This window comes from Neodiprion pinetum, chromosome 1, assembly GCF_021155775.2.
Source record: "Neodiprion pinetum isolate iyNeoPine1 chromosome 1, iyNeoPine1.2, whole genome shotgun sequence".
Classification (NCBI taxonomy): Eukaryota; Metazoa; Arthropoda; class Insecta; order Hymenoptera; family Diprionidae; genus Neodiprion; species Neodiprion pinetum.
The window spans coordinates 5,569,014-5,586,851 of record NC_060232.1 but is presented as its reverse complement, the minus strand read 5'-3'; the positions used below and the strand labels follow the sequence as shown (position 1 = coordinate 5,586,851).

The 17,838-nt window shown below is 43.3% G+C and overlaps 2 protein-coding genes across 21 annotated transcripts in view; one reads left to right on the top strand and one right to left on the bottom strand.

Annotated features, from left to right (window-relative positions):
- LOC124215816 (uncharacterized) overlaps window positions 1-17,838 on the top strand; it is a 112,955-nt gene that overhangs the window by 47,848 nt on the left and 47,269 nt on the right. Inside the window, exon 4 of one of the 3 annotated variants that reach the window (XM_069136767.1) lies at window positions 2,773-3,195. The exons of the other annotated variants lie outside the window; for them this stretch is intronic. The gene's annotated coding sequence lies outside the window, so the exon portion shown is untranslated. Of the gene's footprint in view, window positions 1-2,772; window positions 3,196-17,838 lie in introns of those variants that run through there. 3 annotated transcript variants of the gene reach the window in all.
- CaMKII (Calcium/calmodulin-dependent protein kinase II) overlaps window positions 1-17,838 on the bottom strand; it is a 108,374-nt gene that overhangs the window by 71,820 nt on the left and 18,716 nt on the right. The window lies entirely within an intron of this gene.

The following is a 17,838-nucleotide window of genomic DNA, read 5'->3' as shown; positions in this document are numbered from 1 at the left end:
GTAAAATCCCTTTCTATACGTCAAACAACTTTTTTGGGTCGTGTGATTTTACGGACAGCGATGCTGATATCCAGATCGGAGTCTCTCGAAACGGTTTCTTCGTCTCTTTTCATTACGTACATCTTGTTCATCGTTATTTGAATATTTACAGTCAAACGTACCAGCCCGTCATAACTGACACGAGCTTACGCCATCTGTCGGATATTCGTGCTCAGACGATTTTATAATTAGGTATTTACAGGCAAGACGCGATAAGGTCCAAGGGTCGAGTGGAATCCTCCTTTGAAATTTCTTTTTTTTTTATATATCCACTAAACGTATCGCTTTTAGCCACTCATCTCTGCTGACCCGCGCTTCACTTGAACGACGTTTAATATGCGTGTTCGAAAGGTATCCGAGTTGATTTCCGATCCATTATGTGAGTCAGTAACTGCATTTCACCAACCTGCAGTAATAATTATCTTCCACCTTGGTTTTTAGAATCGATTATATAGAATAGTAGCACCCTTTTTCGACCAATCGGCACATTAGAAGCTCGAAAAACACATTGAACAGGTATTATTCTTTTAACCGCATTCGTCGCACCGACTTGAAACTGTTTCGAATTAACAAGTCGGCACATTCCATTCTCGTTACGTTCGATATCGGATTTTAATCGACGCGGCATAAATCAGAGCGAAAAAGTCATTTCTTTAATAGCAGTTGACTGAAAAATCATATTGCAATCCTTGATACGGAACGATTATACTTTTCCGAATCTTACAATTTCGCAATGACAACGGAATTCTTCTTATCGCGTTAAAGACCCAATTTTTCTCTAGAAATTACATAAACGTCTGCGCCGTACGTGCGGAGAGAAGTAATTCGAATTATTTTTACGGCTGCACCGAGACGACGCTTGTAGCGACGGGTTGCATATTAAAGCACATAAAATTTACTCGCGTCTAAATTATTATTGCTGCAAGAAAACTAAAAATTTTTTTGAGACGAATCGAGGCGAAATGTCGAGCTGTTTCCAAAAGTTGGTAAAAAATTGTGTACAAACCGGCATATATTTTCTTCCCATCATCCTCTGAATTTTCAAAAACAATTCCGGAAGGATGTTATCCTGCGCAACAAGGTGGGGCGTGCAAATGTCGCCGCGGATGCGGAGGCACAGCGAATGCGCCGTTCATAGGTGACTCTGGGTGTGTGGAGAACGCGGAACGTCGACGGGGAGAGGGGGGCAGTTTTCGTCCTGGGGCGGCGACGCGACGGGTCGATACTCCTCGTCGCTGACGATGAGCACCCTTGCCGCCTCCGCGGGCAGCCGACGTGACGTACGCCGAGCTGCCTACGGCCCTGAACACTGTCCAAAACTTGATGTTCAAACAGGCTTCGGGTGGGGGTGGGAGCGTACACCGAGAGAAATTTTTAGTTCCGGTTACCGCTCGGTCCTTGACTATTTTCATTTTTGTGAAAATTAGTTTTATAGCTCTTACCGGAAAGTCTAGTAGCCGTTGCTATTCTTTCTCATTACGATCACCGTTGCTAGATTTTCTTGCGACTGTTGCGAAAATTTAACGCTTGTGCAACGATAAATTGACGTTAAAGCCTTGTTTGACTAAAAAAGTAGAGTAAGCCGAACAAACTGATTTTGCGTTGCAATCACCAAAAAAGGATCGACGATAGCGCAAAATGGTTACGCGCACCTCGTTTTTCGCAATTCCGACAATATTCAAACAGTTTGTTTTTAACGATACCTGTTTTACTGAATTGTTTTTGGTTACTGTAACAAATGAAATTTTATCTCAGTGTAGAAAGATTAACCCTTTGAATCATAGTGCTAAGTATTCTTACCACCTGTATTATTATATCCGTTTTTTGTGTGTTTGGAGAACTTTGAAAATATATTTATATGCGGGCTTTTGCTGTTTCTAACAGTGTACTAATAGGTTTTCAATACTCGTGATTCATTATCGCGATATGATGTGAGTTATTATTGTTAGAAACAAATTTATTCAAATAAAAATCGTGAAAATTGAAGGAATGCTTCAGTTCCGAGAAAGTTACCCCTCTACATATATACGTCTTTTGCACAAATCATGAGTTTTTGGGTTCACCGATTCCGAATCTGAAATCGGATTTGAAAAATTAAAGATGGATCCAAAACGGCTGATGCAAATTTCAAATTTTACCAAATCCGGAGAAAAAACCCCCGCACAGAGTTTTTTGGCCGTATTCGATCAGCAGTCAACAAAACAGTTGACAATTCAAACCTGGATGCTAGATTCCGAAGTGTGCGATAAAAAAACGCGACAAGTCAGAATGTAGAGAGATGCAAAGAGAAGCATATCGATACCGAAATTTATAGAATCCTCGGAATCCTAGCCATATACGAGTAGATTCCCTGCATTGATTTCGCCGATTCTGTATTTTGATTTTCCCTGCTTCGACCTTTCTGCGTTACAAAATTCTATGTTACGTAAATAAATTTTTATCTCTTTAATAATTCGCCGCTGTTACCCTCCCGTGTTCTGATCTTTCTATACTTCAACCTCCACCCACGCTGAGCCTGCCGCTGCCGGCGTGTGTAAACAGAGGGTATTTCTGACCGAAGCGAGGGTGGAATTCACGGTCGTGTGTCGTGCGTGGATTTGCAAGGCGGTCGGCCGCATCGAGGGATTAAAAATCATCCCTGTAATTTTTGGTTGAAAAATTGGGGGGAGATGGGGAAGAATTTCGCCTTTGCCCAAGTTTTAAAAAAGACTTTTTTTCCTCTTGTTTCCGCAGAGGGGTGGATTCCGTGCGGATCGACTACTGGGTCGTCGGATGGCGCGGCGTTGCGACGCCGCATTGCCTCGGCATTATATCTGTACCGCCGTGAGGCGCGACGCTCTTTATATGCCTCGTAAAATAGTATTGTGGCTGTAATATAAACGTGTAATCCTAGGCACGTGTGAGGTGATGTAGCCTTGCGTGTGGCTCGTTAATTCTTATTCACAATCCTGAAAATTTTCTCATTTTAAGGCACGAGGTACATTTTTCACACACCTGGAAAATCTGGAAAACCTGGAATTTTATGGGGATTTTTAATTTGTTCTTGGGAAAAACTGAAAATATCGGTTTTCCGTCGTGGGAATTAGAAATGATTTTTTTGAGCTAACAAGTTTACGTTTTCTCTCCCCGAAAACAAATTGACTTTTTAAAATTCACTTTTTTGTACGTTATATTTTTCTTTGATTCGAATTGAATTTGAACCGAATATAGAGTCAATAAGCTGAATAATTTAGGTTTTAGTAATTTACCAGAACTGGAAAGATGTCGGGAAAAACTAGGTTTCAGCTCCTGGAAAACTTGGAAACGTCGTGGAATTTTTTTCCCAAAAATTTGTGGCTACCCTAAAGGAACTGCACATTTATCTTTTACTTTTTTCGAAACTGACATCCCAATTATATCGGTAAATATTATTCGTGTAAATCATAATTCTCCTTATTTAAAGAGAACTTACATACGATATACGAAATTTTGTACCGATAATACATGTATGTATATATTGTAGAATCACAAAATAGTGTCGTTTATAAAGGTGATTTGAGAAAAAAAGAAAAGAAAGAAAAAAGGTCGCATTGCACAGCTGCAAAGTTTTTGACATCAGCAGCTCTCCGTGTATCTAAGTTTCAATAAACTGAAAATCAAAAAAAAATCTAACAATCAAAAAAAAAATCTAACAATCAAAAATCCCTAACTTGATAGAAATCGATTGAAACGTGATATTTTTCTATTCTGATTATCGCCGGTTGAAATTTCGAGCAAGATGTATTATCAAGGAGTAATACATGTATGTACGAAAATTTATTGCGTTCCTAATTTTTGTCTCTTATATATTTTTATATATTTTTTGTCTTCCTTCCGAGCGGAGTGTGAAAGGCAGCAGAACTAGGTTGTAACACGCAGAAATTGACGACCGTCGGCGGCGAGCGATCGTTAACCGAGGAGTTGCCCGGGCGGCCGGGCGACCGCCAACGTTTACCAAAAGGAAACGAAACGAATGCAAGAGAGAGAGAGAGAGAGAGAGAGAGAGAGAGAGAGAGTGTGTAGGAGGAGAGGAAAAAGAGAATTAGAGAAGAGTGGAGGGTCCGGTTATAGACGCGAAGACATAATTTCGTCCCCTTTACTCGGGGATCCCGAGGGGCTCGTAGCTACTGTTCAGGGAATATTTTCAGGTATTTTCACTACGCGAGCCACGCGATGCGATGCGACGGTTAAAAGGACTGCAACGTAACGACACCGGCCGAAAAAGCACGCGGGTGAAAATGGAGCGAAAACGAAAAACCGTAAAAAAGAGAGAAAGGAAAAATAAAAATGTCGAGTGGTGCAGAAGAGCGCCGCACGGCACTTGCACGCCATTCGTTTTCATGTCAGGCTGCGGATTGCTGAGCGAATGCACCATAAATTTCGTCGGTTATTACCGCGCCCATTGAATGCACTAATAAATACCAATTATCTTTACAGCCCTTTTACCCGCAATTTATTCATCCACCGGGAGATATCGCTACGAAGCAAATCACCCCAATTCCTCGACTCACTGCGGTACTGTAATATATTTTTCCAAGACGGAAACAAATTGACGGTAACTTGAACGAAATGCACAAGACGCGCGTCGCTTTTCTTCGCATCGTTGCTGACCGTCGTTTTGTTAACTTTTTTAGGCAATCGGGCGTGGAGCTTTGAAATAATACGAATCGGTGGGCGAGTAGTCACAATCGGCAGCCGGTTGTCGTTGTGTTAATTGGAACGGACTCTTGCTTCTCTACGTATTCAGAGTTTGATTCAGAGACAAGGTGGAAGGAAATAATTGGGCGGATATTTTTGATTCGCGAACCCCTGGTCATAACCGTATCATCGTCATTGGCGTAGTTACTAATTAAATGCCTCGTTATCGCTGGGTGTGCACGAAGACTTTCCTCAACGAATTGTCACGACAAAGTGAAAGGTGTCCCAAAATTCACGCAAGAAGTGACTTTGATGGAAAACACAGGTGTATAATTAAAGATTGTAAATTTTTGTTATTGATTTTTATAAAGTTGTTGAAATTTTCCATGACCATTTTGCATAAATGTGGAACCGAATTTCGTTGATACGACGCTCAATTTCTTTCTTAAAATCGTGGGTGGTCCTGGGCTTGTTGGCATAAACCTCGTGCTTAAAAATGTCCCGAAGAAAAAATAATTAATCTCTTCACGGTTGATCAAGGTGTCCTTTATCTCTTGTACAAATGACTCATATTTCAAATTTTGCTTTAATTTTGAGACATTCTTTAGTAATCATCACTCTCGAGCAACATCTGACATCGTTATTCACAATCATATATTTATATTTGGATTTATCGAGTCCTGTTCATCGCGGAATTAATCGCGGTCTTTTTAATGAACCGTATAACGTACGAGACACTCCAGTTATTGTTGAACTTACGACAAACTCGCGTGGCTTCGTGCTTCCGCCGATATGTGACTTTTATCTTTCTCTTTTTATTTCAAATTTTTATCGCCCACGATATTTTAAGCCCTTGTGATTTTTTTTATCGCCGGAAACCGAGCCGCGACTTTGCCGCATAATCTATAATGTATGCTATACCCACATAACCACCATGCGTTTATCCGTGCAATGATAACGGATCGAAGTGCGTTAAACGTTGACCGAGCTTTTTTTTTTCATGGGTGCGGTTGTCGAGTTCCGAGTTTACCTTAAACAGTGCGGTTCGATTCGGAAGCAAAGTATCCACATTTTTACCCTCTTCTTTCGAACTTTTTTACCTTCTTCGTTCGACCGCGCAAAGCCTAAAAATTACGGGTTGAAAGTTACCGAGGTTTAGGATTTCAGGTATTCATGAAACTGCCGAATGTTCCACGCGGCTTATAAAAATGCAATCGGCCGCCATGGCCGCGGCTGAAACCCACGTGCAACCAACGGTACCCGTGTGCAGGACAAGGCCCAAAGGTAAGGAAAAATTCAACGCTCCGATCCTCGCAGGCTCGAAATGTACACGCGCTACGAATCCAACGGGCACGCGTGTAAAGGCGAGCTTCGTTAAATATGTCGGAGGCACTCGACGAGCGTTGCGATTCAGGCCTTCGAAACTGCCCGCGTGCGACTAAAAAATTCCCGCACCTGCACCCGCGCAAAAATCATTCGGACGATTTCACGTCTGTATGAAGAATTCATGAAACGAATGAATTCGTTCCTCCCTTCCCGAAATATCCGAACTTTGAAAGTAGGCGGCGGAAATCCGCTTCCTCGACTCACCGTGCGTCATGAATTTTTTCAGAGCTTGAAAAGCCGCGCGGGGTAACCGATGAAAAATGGAAAAGCGAAGAAGAGGAACAAAAGAGAAACGAACCGGGACTACAACGTTTCGCTAAATCGAAAGCATGGTAGAAATGTTTAATTTCAAGGACATAACGGAAGCTCGCCCTCGCCGCGACTTTTCCGCCGACAACGGGTCGCTTGATTAAAACCAGTAGAAGATGGAACAAAGGCGCGGGGCGAGCGGATACCCAAGACTTTTTTCCCCCGGCTCATTCCTTTCTCATCCCCGATTCCGCCCTCGGAGCACCGCTGTACTCGGTAGTTTCCCCGCCAAGTTTTACAGCCCGTGAGTAAAACTTGAATGCATTGTTATTCACCGCGAATGGATATTTTTGGAATCTAGGCCGTCAAACTTTCCCTCCTGCGCCGACTGGCTGATGCATCCCCCGAACTGCATTCCAGCCAGGATTGCCAACCGCAGGTACGATGTACCCGAGAGTGAAAAAAACAGCCAAGAGGAAACGGAGTGCTGGGAACATTGCTCGCTCTTCTCGTTCCGAGTTTCTACTCCCGTGTTCGAGGTTGGAACCAGGGACTGATCCTCGAACACTTTTGTTATGCAAATACGTTTCACTCGAGATCTGCATTTCGCTCGTCGCGTGCACTGTAAAAATTTGCGAAGACCCCTCGGATATCCTTGCGGTAGTTCGAGGTGGACGCCTGCGGATTGAAACAGGGACAAACTTTCTTAGAATTAATCTCTGCCGAGGATCTATGATCCGCGAGCGATCGAGCGAAGAAAGCACGCGTCTCAAGGCGACGTGGAATAATTATGAGAATGGGGTAATTTAGTTGTTAATAACTTGCGCTCCGCGAGCTGGGCGAGAATCTTGTGCAAACGGTTCCCACGAGTCTGCCACAGACTGCAGCAAAGCTTGCAAGCTGTACCAGAAGACTATACACCAAGGAGCGAACCACCTTCCATGGTTATACAACGACGTCACGCATTTCTAATGAGCTGAAAATTGATAAGGCTGAAGTTTGTAACGCTATTGCAATGATGCGTATTTGGAGAAAATCGTTGTTTTGCAACTTTAGGATTGGTTGAAATTTAGTAAACCGTTGATACAGCGTCTGAAAAATCAGATTTTGTAAATTCAATTTTTTCAGGTATTCGAAAGGTGCCAATTTTCGTTTCAACGCTTCGATACATCAACGTTACTAACTTCAGCCTCGTAAATATTGTTATTTTCCAGCTTGAGGAGGGTGTAAAGCAAAAAAGAAAGTCATGGAATCTTACATTCCAAAAAACTTGACACATCCAGAGTCGGTACGAAGATGCAAATTAGTGAATTTTTCCTCAACGCTCCGTTACGATAAAGTTACTAACTTCAATCTCGTGAAAAGTGTAAGATTGATCGACAACGATTCATAGTTTGAGCTTCCTCGCAATTTTCCGAATTCAGGTCGTAGGATTTAATGAAATCTTGCGTTCAATAGCAGCGGAGAAAAACAAGCGTACGCCGGTATTCGCAACCTACTGCAAAGTTGATCTCGCGACGTCGAGCATCTCAACCATCGTATCGAACAAGTTCGTTCGTTCTCACGGAACTCACGCCGTTCCACTGACCGAAGTCCGAAACGGAATTGGTATGATTAGAGCCTTGGTAGAGATAATTGCCGAAGCCTCGGTATTCTTGCCGAAGAGAAGTACGGCGAGAGGAAAAAAAGGTAGATCAAAGTTAACCGGGCTAAGAAGAGGACGTGGGGAAATGGGCTGGGAGAGGGGGGAGGATTCGCGCAAGCCGCCGATCCCGGCTCAAGGGTAAGAAAACTCAATCGTCCGACTTTCCTTCAGGTTCCCGCTCTCCGCAAACTTCTAAATTGAGTTTCGAAAGCTGCGTCTCCATTTGCGAGCCGAGCTTTGACGAAGCCTTTCTTGTCTTCTTCTTCTTCTTCTTCCTCTTATACAGACAAATGATATTTACCTCCATCGACTATCCTGTGGACTCTGATATATAATAAAGAACAGATTTTGCCGCGAATATTTCGCCGTGAATCTGTGGATGACGTTAGAGCTTCATTCCGAAAATGATACTTGTGTTTTACAATGGTGTCAAGAGTGATAATGGGAATTATATCGCGATGTGAAAAACAAAGACGAGGATGGAGCAGCGGGAGTGAATGGAATCGTCCGAAACGTCTGTTTTACTCGTTCCGAGAGGCGAGGACGAGGATGAGGAGATGGAGGGTCAAAGGGTCTGCGATACCGCTTCGCTATCCATTGGAACACCGACGTCAAACGCTTGAAAGATACGTCGGATAGCTAGACTTGAATACATTCGAAGCTTATCCAAAGCGTATTATAGTTAACGAGATATAGATTCGTCTCGGCACGCAATAATAGATCAGTTAACCCCAGTGCAGGCCATTGTGCCCGGTAAGGATCTCTCAATTGTTAAATGTACAGCCCGGCGCTGCCGGTCGCCGAGAAAATATCATCCTTCGACGGGATCGATACGTAATTATAATCGTATAAGACGTCAGTGTTCTTGTGTAATTAAATCCTGATTGAACACTATTCAATGCTCTCTTAATGCTCGTGAATACAGCCGCACAGTGTATTAATACACCGGCTTGGTCTACATTGAGTTCTGTCCAATGATCCGGTCAAAGAATCCATACCAAATTGCATTTCAATAGCTTTGTTAGCTACGCCCGCGTACCCGCGTCTCCTCAATTCTCCGCTCCAGAGACCGTAAATTGGTTTAACTCGCAGTGGGATCAATGCCGTGTTGTACAGCTCACGTGTTCATTTTTATTTATCGGTTACGTGCAGCACACTTGCATCCGTATCTCACTTACACGTCGTACACCGTTCGCATCCATCCGTGGCAGATTTTATTATCAAGAGCCTGCACCGATTTCGGGACCATGTCGCATCTTCCCTCTCTATTCGTTGGACAGTTTCCGAATCTCTGCATCTCTCGGTCTATGCCTTGTATTTGTACAGCATTATACGAAATTAGGATCCTAGATGATTTTTTTTTCTTTTTTTTTTTGCTCTCGCAACGCCAGTGAAATTGATCGGTTGACCAATCACCGATTGACAAGGCGAAAGAAAAACGAAATCAGCGGATGAGAGGGGCGGGCAAAAATTGTTCTCCCCTCCGGATGATGATCCAACTAGACTGCGGGGAATCATTCGTCCGTTCGAAATGGACGTGTGGACGCTTTTGACGTCGACCTTCTGGGATTGATCGACGAAGAGAGACAGACGAGTCAAGGGAACGAAACGAATCGAAACTAGAAAAGGAACGCGTGTTGTGAAACGTTGCGCAATGAGCTAACTAACTACATATAATATACGTACGTACGTACGTATCGTTTATGAATGCATCAGATGTCCCCGGTATCTTTGATCTTGAAGCGAAATGAAACAGACGCTTTGTACCAGCACACGTCGTCGAGATTGAAGAATTAGCAAATTCAATCGGATAAGAGTCTCACTTGAAATGGCGGGAGGGGGGCAGGTAAGTCGAAGTCGGAGAGTAAGCCTTATGAAATATCATTTGAGAACGAAGATAGTCGGTTTAGAAAGTTCTTCTTGCCAAGGGGGGATGGGGAACCACGCTCAATTCCATTCGGGGACGACAATGGACGCGATAATATATACATATATATATATATATATATATATATATATATATATACCCTAACCCTGCTTTTAGTCCTCTTATTTTTTTTCATTTTGTCATACCGTGAAATTATGAGCGATAAAACGAGACGGTCATTCATAGAGCTCAGCGATACGTTCGCGGGGCCACACAAAGCATAAATGACGGGAGTGTTGTTTTTTCATGCCCACCTGTCGCCGGTAGATCGATAACGAGTAAAACCTGCGCCGAGCAAATTAACGATGTGTCATTAGCTAATTCTGGAGAAAAAGGGGTAACGGGAATCGAATTCTAACCTTGTAAGGAATCGACGCTGAGCTTTTTTTCTTTTTTTACGCATCGTCGGAACGCTTAGGTGATTTCGTCACGCCGAGTACGGTGTGGTCGCGATTGATACACGCCTCTAGACTTTCGTGGGTTTCGCAATTTAACCTCGTCGGTATTCGTGTGTAACGCACCTTGAGAGACAATGACCCGCGAGTTTGGAGAAACGCCGGTATCACCGAAGGGAATCTAAATTAAAAGATGTCATGCTGCAAAGAGACCAGCCGGCGCTTAGAACAACAGGCTTGTTATTAATTGACGTCGTTTGCCGTAGCGTGGGAATTATTTATTTGATTTTTTTTCTTCCAACATACCAGAATTAAACAATCGCGTCAACTTCGTTAAATCCGTCTCCCGGATCAAAGGCGAGGGACGCACCTGTCATTTTTAATCGCCGTCGATGATTTCGTCGAGCGGATTCTCTCTTTCGGTGAAATCGTGCCGACGGGTGCGCGTGTGCGTGTTGAAATGCAGAAAATAAAAATAACATTGATACGCAATAACAATGAACAGCGGACCCGTGAAGTATATTCGTACAAGTGTAACATTACCTAAATATTCTTTCTTCTTTGCCAATATTTTATCCACGACCGCAGATTCCACAGCGTCTTGGCTCGGAGCCACGATATACCAGAGCGACCGAGAGGATAGTCCGAAATAAACAAACTTGCGTCTACTTTTTAGAAACAGCACGAACAGGCGCAATAATAATACCGGTCAGTTCCGCGCGGGTACGTAACTGATAAAATAAAAAATAAATTATTTTTCCCCGAGATTTCGACGTCCGAGCTTTGTGGCTGGCCGTTTGTTGCATCTGGAAGGCAAACGATCGATCGCGGTGAGACGAAGGATTAAAACTTCTCGATTCCCATCCCGTGCGTGCAGGTATCCCGCTTTATCAAACGGTAGCCGTACGCGCGGTACGTTACGAAATTGTAATTGATTAATGGGGGTCCCCCAACGTCGTACTTTCCTCTTATTATGTCACAACGGGACGCGTGCGACATTGTGCAGCCGAGATTCGATCTCCGAGCTTAGTGGCACATTTGTCTTTTCCATTCCCGGACCGTGTGCGCCACACTGTCAGGATTCTTAAAAATGATATAGAGTCCTGCGCCTGTGTCGGCGTTGCGCTCGCTGTAGGTGCCGCGATCAAATCATCATCATCATCATCATCGTCGTCGTCGTCGTTTCAACTTTCAAATCTGAATGCTCGAATGGTTTCTGCTTTTTTATTGTTGTGTTTGTTTGTTCGTTTTTTTCTTTCATTTTATTTTTCTTTTTCTCTCTTTTTTTTTTTTTTATCTTCACTCCGTTTTTTCCCCTCTTACTCAAGAGGTTGACGGGGCACGCTTGTATCGAGTCAAAACAAATCACTATCGCTCAAGCCGAAGTTGAATCTTAATTTTTCAGATCGGATCGTAAGTCAGTCTCGAAATCTGAGTGGCCGTTTCTTTGGGCGGGAGCAAAAAATGAAAAGAAAAATAATGAAAAAAGTATGAAGTAAAAAAGAAAGAAAAGAAAACGAATGTAGAAGAATGTAGATTTACTCAGATGAAATGATGGAAATGAGAGCTAAATACGGCCGTAAACCTTGCCGTTCCGAATCAAAGACATGGTCAGCATTGTTTGATCTCGTTTCGCGCTAATATCTCGACGTTTATAGGACGGCGATCCATCCCCGCTTATCTTTACCTCAATTTATTTTTATCTCCCACTCGGACCTGCCCCTTATTCAATCTAAACAATTCCATACTCGAGTCCCCTCCCAGTAGAAGTCCCTGATCGTATTTGATAGGATGTGCCTCTAACAGGCAATTACCCGTAATTCTCTCGGATGGGATTTTGACCCGCCCGCGAACGTCTTTCTTCCACCATCCTTACGGTACCTCTAATCGCGAGCCCAAGATCGCTCTTTCCATGCGAACAACGGGCTATATTATACGCGTAAAAATTATCTTGGCATACCTCGTAAAATAAGGTAAAAGTAAGCAAGTAGGAAAAGATGAGATTTGAAGATAGAAATGCATTGCACGAATATTTGGCCGTCAGGTTTCCGGGATCGAGGTTCCTCTTCGTACTCCGCTCGGAAAGCGACGTCGTTGATAAGACACCGTCGTATCTCCGGCTCCGTCGGCATCGTCCATCCTCGTCTCTGGTCCGACCAACAAAACAATGACCCACGACTGGGTAGGCAGGCACTGAAATAGCAATACGGGTATCCTCTCCTCGGCCTTTGTGGACGCGTCGCCGTTGTCGCGATCGTTAGATCTCGTATTGCCGCAGAGCCGCGTGCATTAAAGCTCTGCGCTCTTCCAAAATAGAACTACCAGTAATCACCTTGCGCCGAGGTACGAGGCTCAGCTTATCATTATTCTCGATGAATTCCGCGCTGCGGTTTTCAAAGGAAAGTAGTTAAGCGCCTCCGACGCCGCTCCCTCTCACTCTTTCGGCACGCTCAGTTTCCCGTCAGCTCTATTATCCGCCTTTTGTGCAAACCGCGGCACGTGTCAACTAAATCAAGCTTATTCGCAGGATTCCTCCTCGCGACGGGTAAAAAGAAAATTAAACGATAATACGAATTGCCGGAATGATGGTAGAAACAGGTGTCACCGACATACGGTAGACTGCACTTGCAGATACTTGCAGCCGACAAAAGTGACGTAATTACCGTCACTGAAAAACACGAACAAGAAACGTGGCCCAATCGAAACTGTGTAAACCTCCCAAACGCGAGGCATTAACATTGATTAGCGATATTTAGGACGCCCATTCTCTCTTTCCTCTCAGTGAAACTGTCAAACGAAACGGAGGCGAGACGTACTGTCTTGGATAATCCTGAAGGGGAAATGTCTCGATTGATCAGGGGCCATTCATTCCCAACCGGATGACTGGTCGTGCAGGCGATCGGATCGACGTGGCATACCTTCGGCATTGTGCTAAACGTTTATTGACGTACTTGTCCTCGACGATAAAAATCGGCTGTAGAGATAGCGGTACGTCGACTGTATTCAGCGCGTCTCGGCTCCGACCGCACAAGCTGAAAAGCTTGAGAGTACGGACAATAATCGGAAAGCCCGTTATAAATTAGCTGGATTCCGAACGTTCCGACTTCACCCCATAAACCGGCGAGTACCTGCGATCTTTTATTGCCGCAGGTAATCATCCTCGGACGGTCAGGGGCAAGGTCTCTTGTCCTTGCGGTGTTTACTTTACCAAATGTCCCCCAGTCGCTGAGGATCGGTAGTATTCGTCGTCAGTCCTCGAGTATATTTCGACTCGTTTAGGTGCCGTGCTTGTGACTCATTCACGCGTGGTCAACAACGTCGCGACGTGTTTCCGTCGGACAGACATGGCGAAACTAGTTATCCTTGTTACCGAAGTTGTCCCGCGACGTTTGTTCGAGTTTGTATCGCCTTACACGTCCAACTTACCCAGACGTGTCGTTCACCTTCTTGGCAGTTACGACGCAACGCGACGCGCTCTTCCTACCGAAATAATATGCAGGATTCAACTATCGCCGCTGCTGAATCGAAAACCGATAAAACGACGTCATTGCTCGTGTGCTTTTACCGATGAATACGGCATGGAACTGATATATGATTGAGTACAGAGAATGATTATTTCGTTTCTTCGTATACCGCTAACTGTACACATGGAAGTCGTCAATTCGTCATTAATTGTCTTAATCGAATCGCTGTCGAATTCGTATGAAGAAATAAATTAATGAGAGTAAAATAACTTGAGGAAACGATCTTTTTTTCTTTTAAACAAAATGAGGTAGCAATCGGCGTTAACTGGAAAGGAATAATCGAGATCGATTAAGAGTATTATCATCTCGTCTGTTTACCGCGCTGCCCGACATATTGACTTTGCTCTAGACTTTGAGCGTGTTTACGAAATTTTCCCTTGCCCGTAAACCCCGTGTTATTGAATGAAGCTCGTCAGTAGTGAGCGAGTATCCGTCGGGAATAGGTAGGCAAGGTATACCCTCCTGTAATACGTGAGTAAATTGTCTAGCCTTCGGCGAAATTATAACGGGATCGGGTCAAAAGGGTGTAAGGTTCGCTCGTTGTCGCCTCTGACTCTACAACCGAGTCTCCGATGTACCGAGTGTGATTCGAGCAAGATAACAAGACGTGTAAGATTCTCCTTCCACGTCGTGGGTGGCTTAAATCAGCCTTTCGATTCCCATGGTGAAGTGATCGAACGTATCTTCAGCAGTGTGACACGTGACGTCGTGTTTCCTGAGATTTCGATGTGAAAACGCAAAAAGTACCGGCTTGCCTTGCAGTTTCATCCAGGCGTATGAGGTACGTTACAATATTTGTGTATAAATAAATACGTGAAAATCTTGAAAAGATGGTAATTTTTTGTCGCATGAAATGATCGTAAATAACCCCGAGCGAGTGGAAAAATAAATTTTAATCGATCGCATCAACCGATGAACAAGATTCCGTGCCGAAGATGACCCAGCGGATATCTTGATCGCAGATTGAAGGTGGCGTGCGTAAATTTAGGCCAGTTATGATCCGGCGGAACGGTTGACATTTCTACCGCAAAAATATCCCATCCACCATCTGTTTATTCTCGGTGTGTTCCGTGCGTGTAGGCAGAACTATCAGCGTGTAATATTAGAAACTATCGCGGTTGGTTCTCTGTTGGACGTGTCGGATTCGCGGGGTTTGGAAAAAGAAAGGAGTAAACGAGGAAAGGAGGCGGAGAATCAGCGTCGACTCGAAGAGGCAAAAAACCTGAATCGAAGTATCGATAATTCTTATGGTACGCATTTGTACGATAGGTTCGTCGGGCAATCGGACTCGTAGAGAAACCAACGAATGATTGCGTAGCTCGTCTCGTTAAATTAAAAGGCTTTGATCGATTGGTTTTCTCTACCGAGTCATTCGTAACAACGTCAAACACGACAATCCGCTTCGTTTCATTTCACTTCATTCCATTCCGTCGCGGTCGACCCGAATCGGAGTTCCCGTTCCCTAGGTCGCGTAGTAGTGACCCCCCCTCGACTATTTTCCCGCTAGAAATCCACTATTTTTAGACATGCCGAAGAATAAATAGCCGAACATCGCTTCGAGCCGCTGTGTATCAGCCACCTTCCCCGCATACGTGTATATTTACAAATTATCCGCCCGCGTTCCTCGATGCATAAACGAAAAGAAAAACTCCGAGCCTATTATCGTACGTTGTGTACTCTGTGACGATCGTACACCGGGTGATCTGCAAGTGCATGTTTTTCACCACCGTGCGCAATTAATACGCACCGTAAGATATGCGGCACGAGGCTTTTAATATTCGAAATTCGAGGCTCGCAAAAACACGGCGATGATAGAAAAACCAAAAAAAAATCGTCCAACTATCAACCGATTGCCGTTGCAGCGGTGAAAATTACTCAGCAGTTTTTACAGCCAAAATTGTTGCAATTTACTCGCCCGTTTCTTTTTCTTTCCTTTATCTTTTTTCCACTTCTCTATTTGCCGTGGGCTGAATTAACGCCTATCACGTTTACCGCATGGCGCTAATTTAGTCAAGCCCATTCATCAGCATTGCGATCTAGAAGTAGGTAGGTATCTACGTTCGCGAACCTTTGCCGGGCCTCGTTGCGATGTCATCGATCTTTTAAATTGCCTCACGACGTGCCGAATTTAATTTTAACGACGTCTTGATTTCGTATCGACACTGATTGAAATTAAGCGCAGTTACTTACCGTATCAAATACGTGCGTGTGTGTGTGTGTCTATGCGAAAGGAAACAGTTGCACAATTGAACGTGCAATTATTGCGCTTCGTTTTTTCTGCACATAAATAAGACTTCGTACACATGTTATATATAATCGCTAGTATTGCTTGTATAATTGCGATTGTACTTTTCATTATATACCGTACGCAATACCGTTTCTTGTTTCTCAACTGCAAAACTTTGTGATATTTCTATGAAACCTGGTAGGTGATCAATTGTTGTTTACCGAATGAACTATCGAAATTCATTCAAGGTTATATACATGTCTCGTTCATATATATTTCAATGAAATTCAATTCCGAAGGCTCACCCGAGCTCGATATTATAGAAGACCTTGTAAGTATGTAATACCATATATATATATATATATATATATATAACTCGCGGTGCTTTATACACCTTGTATACGTGGTTACCCGGTTGACAAATCTCGATAAGCAAAGTGATATGAATCAAGTCAAACCGAGCAGACTAACAGGAAATTACCGATTCCGATAAAATCACGGACGCGTATATTCTTACTGATTGTTTCTCCATGCAGCATTGTTCGAAAATGCGTAGGGTACCTACATCGATCCGAAGCCGACTTCCCATTCCATTTCTACTCCATTCGCCCGAGTTTCTACGTGACGGTACAACAGATAAGGAAACCACATTGGTCTATCGGAATTATTATACACTACGCTGCTTCTTCGCATGGAAAAGAAAAAGAAAATCAGGCTATGCGTGGTATTTTTTATCGTAGTAGCGATAATAATTCGCTTCAAAATTGTTGTCTGTGTTTCTTTTACGCTTTTCTGCGTAGGACTAAATTGAAAGAGAAAACAATAAGTTTCTTACTTTCGATAAACCGCGCGAGATTTTCAACACCCCGGAGATTTCTACCCGGATTAGCTGTGCAAAACCATCGGTTACGTACATTCACTATAATAATATATGTTTTTATTATACGGTGTACAAATCCGCCTATAATTCAATGTAAACTGTTACAATAAAAAGAAAACTGACATCGCCGCGGCTGGACGACGGCCAGAAAATTTTGCCAGAACGATCGGTCGCTGGCTCGCTTATAATCGCGATCCTTATTCCCCGTTATACTCGTTATCGCAACCTTGTAATACCTACCACAGGATTTATACGAACCCGTTTTTAAGAAAAAAAAAATATCGCCCGGCGCTCATTCCTTTGCATTGGAAAAACGTTTTACAGTTTTATGTTCAAACATAGCTGTAAGGTCTGTTAGGGGATCAGTTTCAACGCGTGTTTCCTTCCCAGCTGACGTTGCTTCACATTTGAAGAACAACGAAAAACCTGATGTAAATGTAATATGTAGATATACGCGCAGCATGTTGTATAACGTTGAGTATATTGCGTGCTGTGGAAAAAGGAAAGAAAGAAAACTAAAAAAAAAATAAAAAATTATAGAATAAAAAAAAACCTCTTTTATCGAACAAACGGTAGGACAATCATTGACACCTGTCGCACCCAGTTTTAATGCAGAGTGTATACACCGCGTTTCGTATATTTTATTTTCCTCTTTTTTTTCCATTTGTCACGAGAGCTAGTTTTACATAAGTCTCAGGCTCTGAATAATGTTGAGAATAAAAAAAAGAGCGGTAGAAAAAATTCCGGCGCCACTCTTACGTGCGATTGTACCATTAGTTTTTTTTTTCTCCGTTGATTTTTCTTTTTTTTTTTCACATTATCCACTCATCGTCGCAGGTTAAACGTGTAATTGAGCATGATACGGCACCCGCAGGGTTGCAGACCCCGAGTAATTGTTTCTGTCGATATC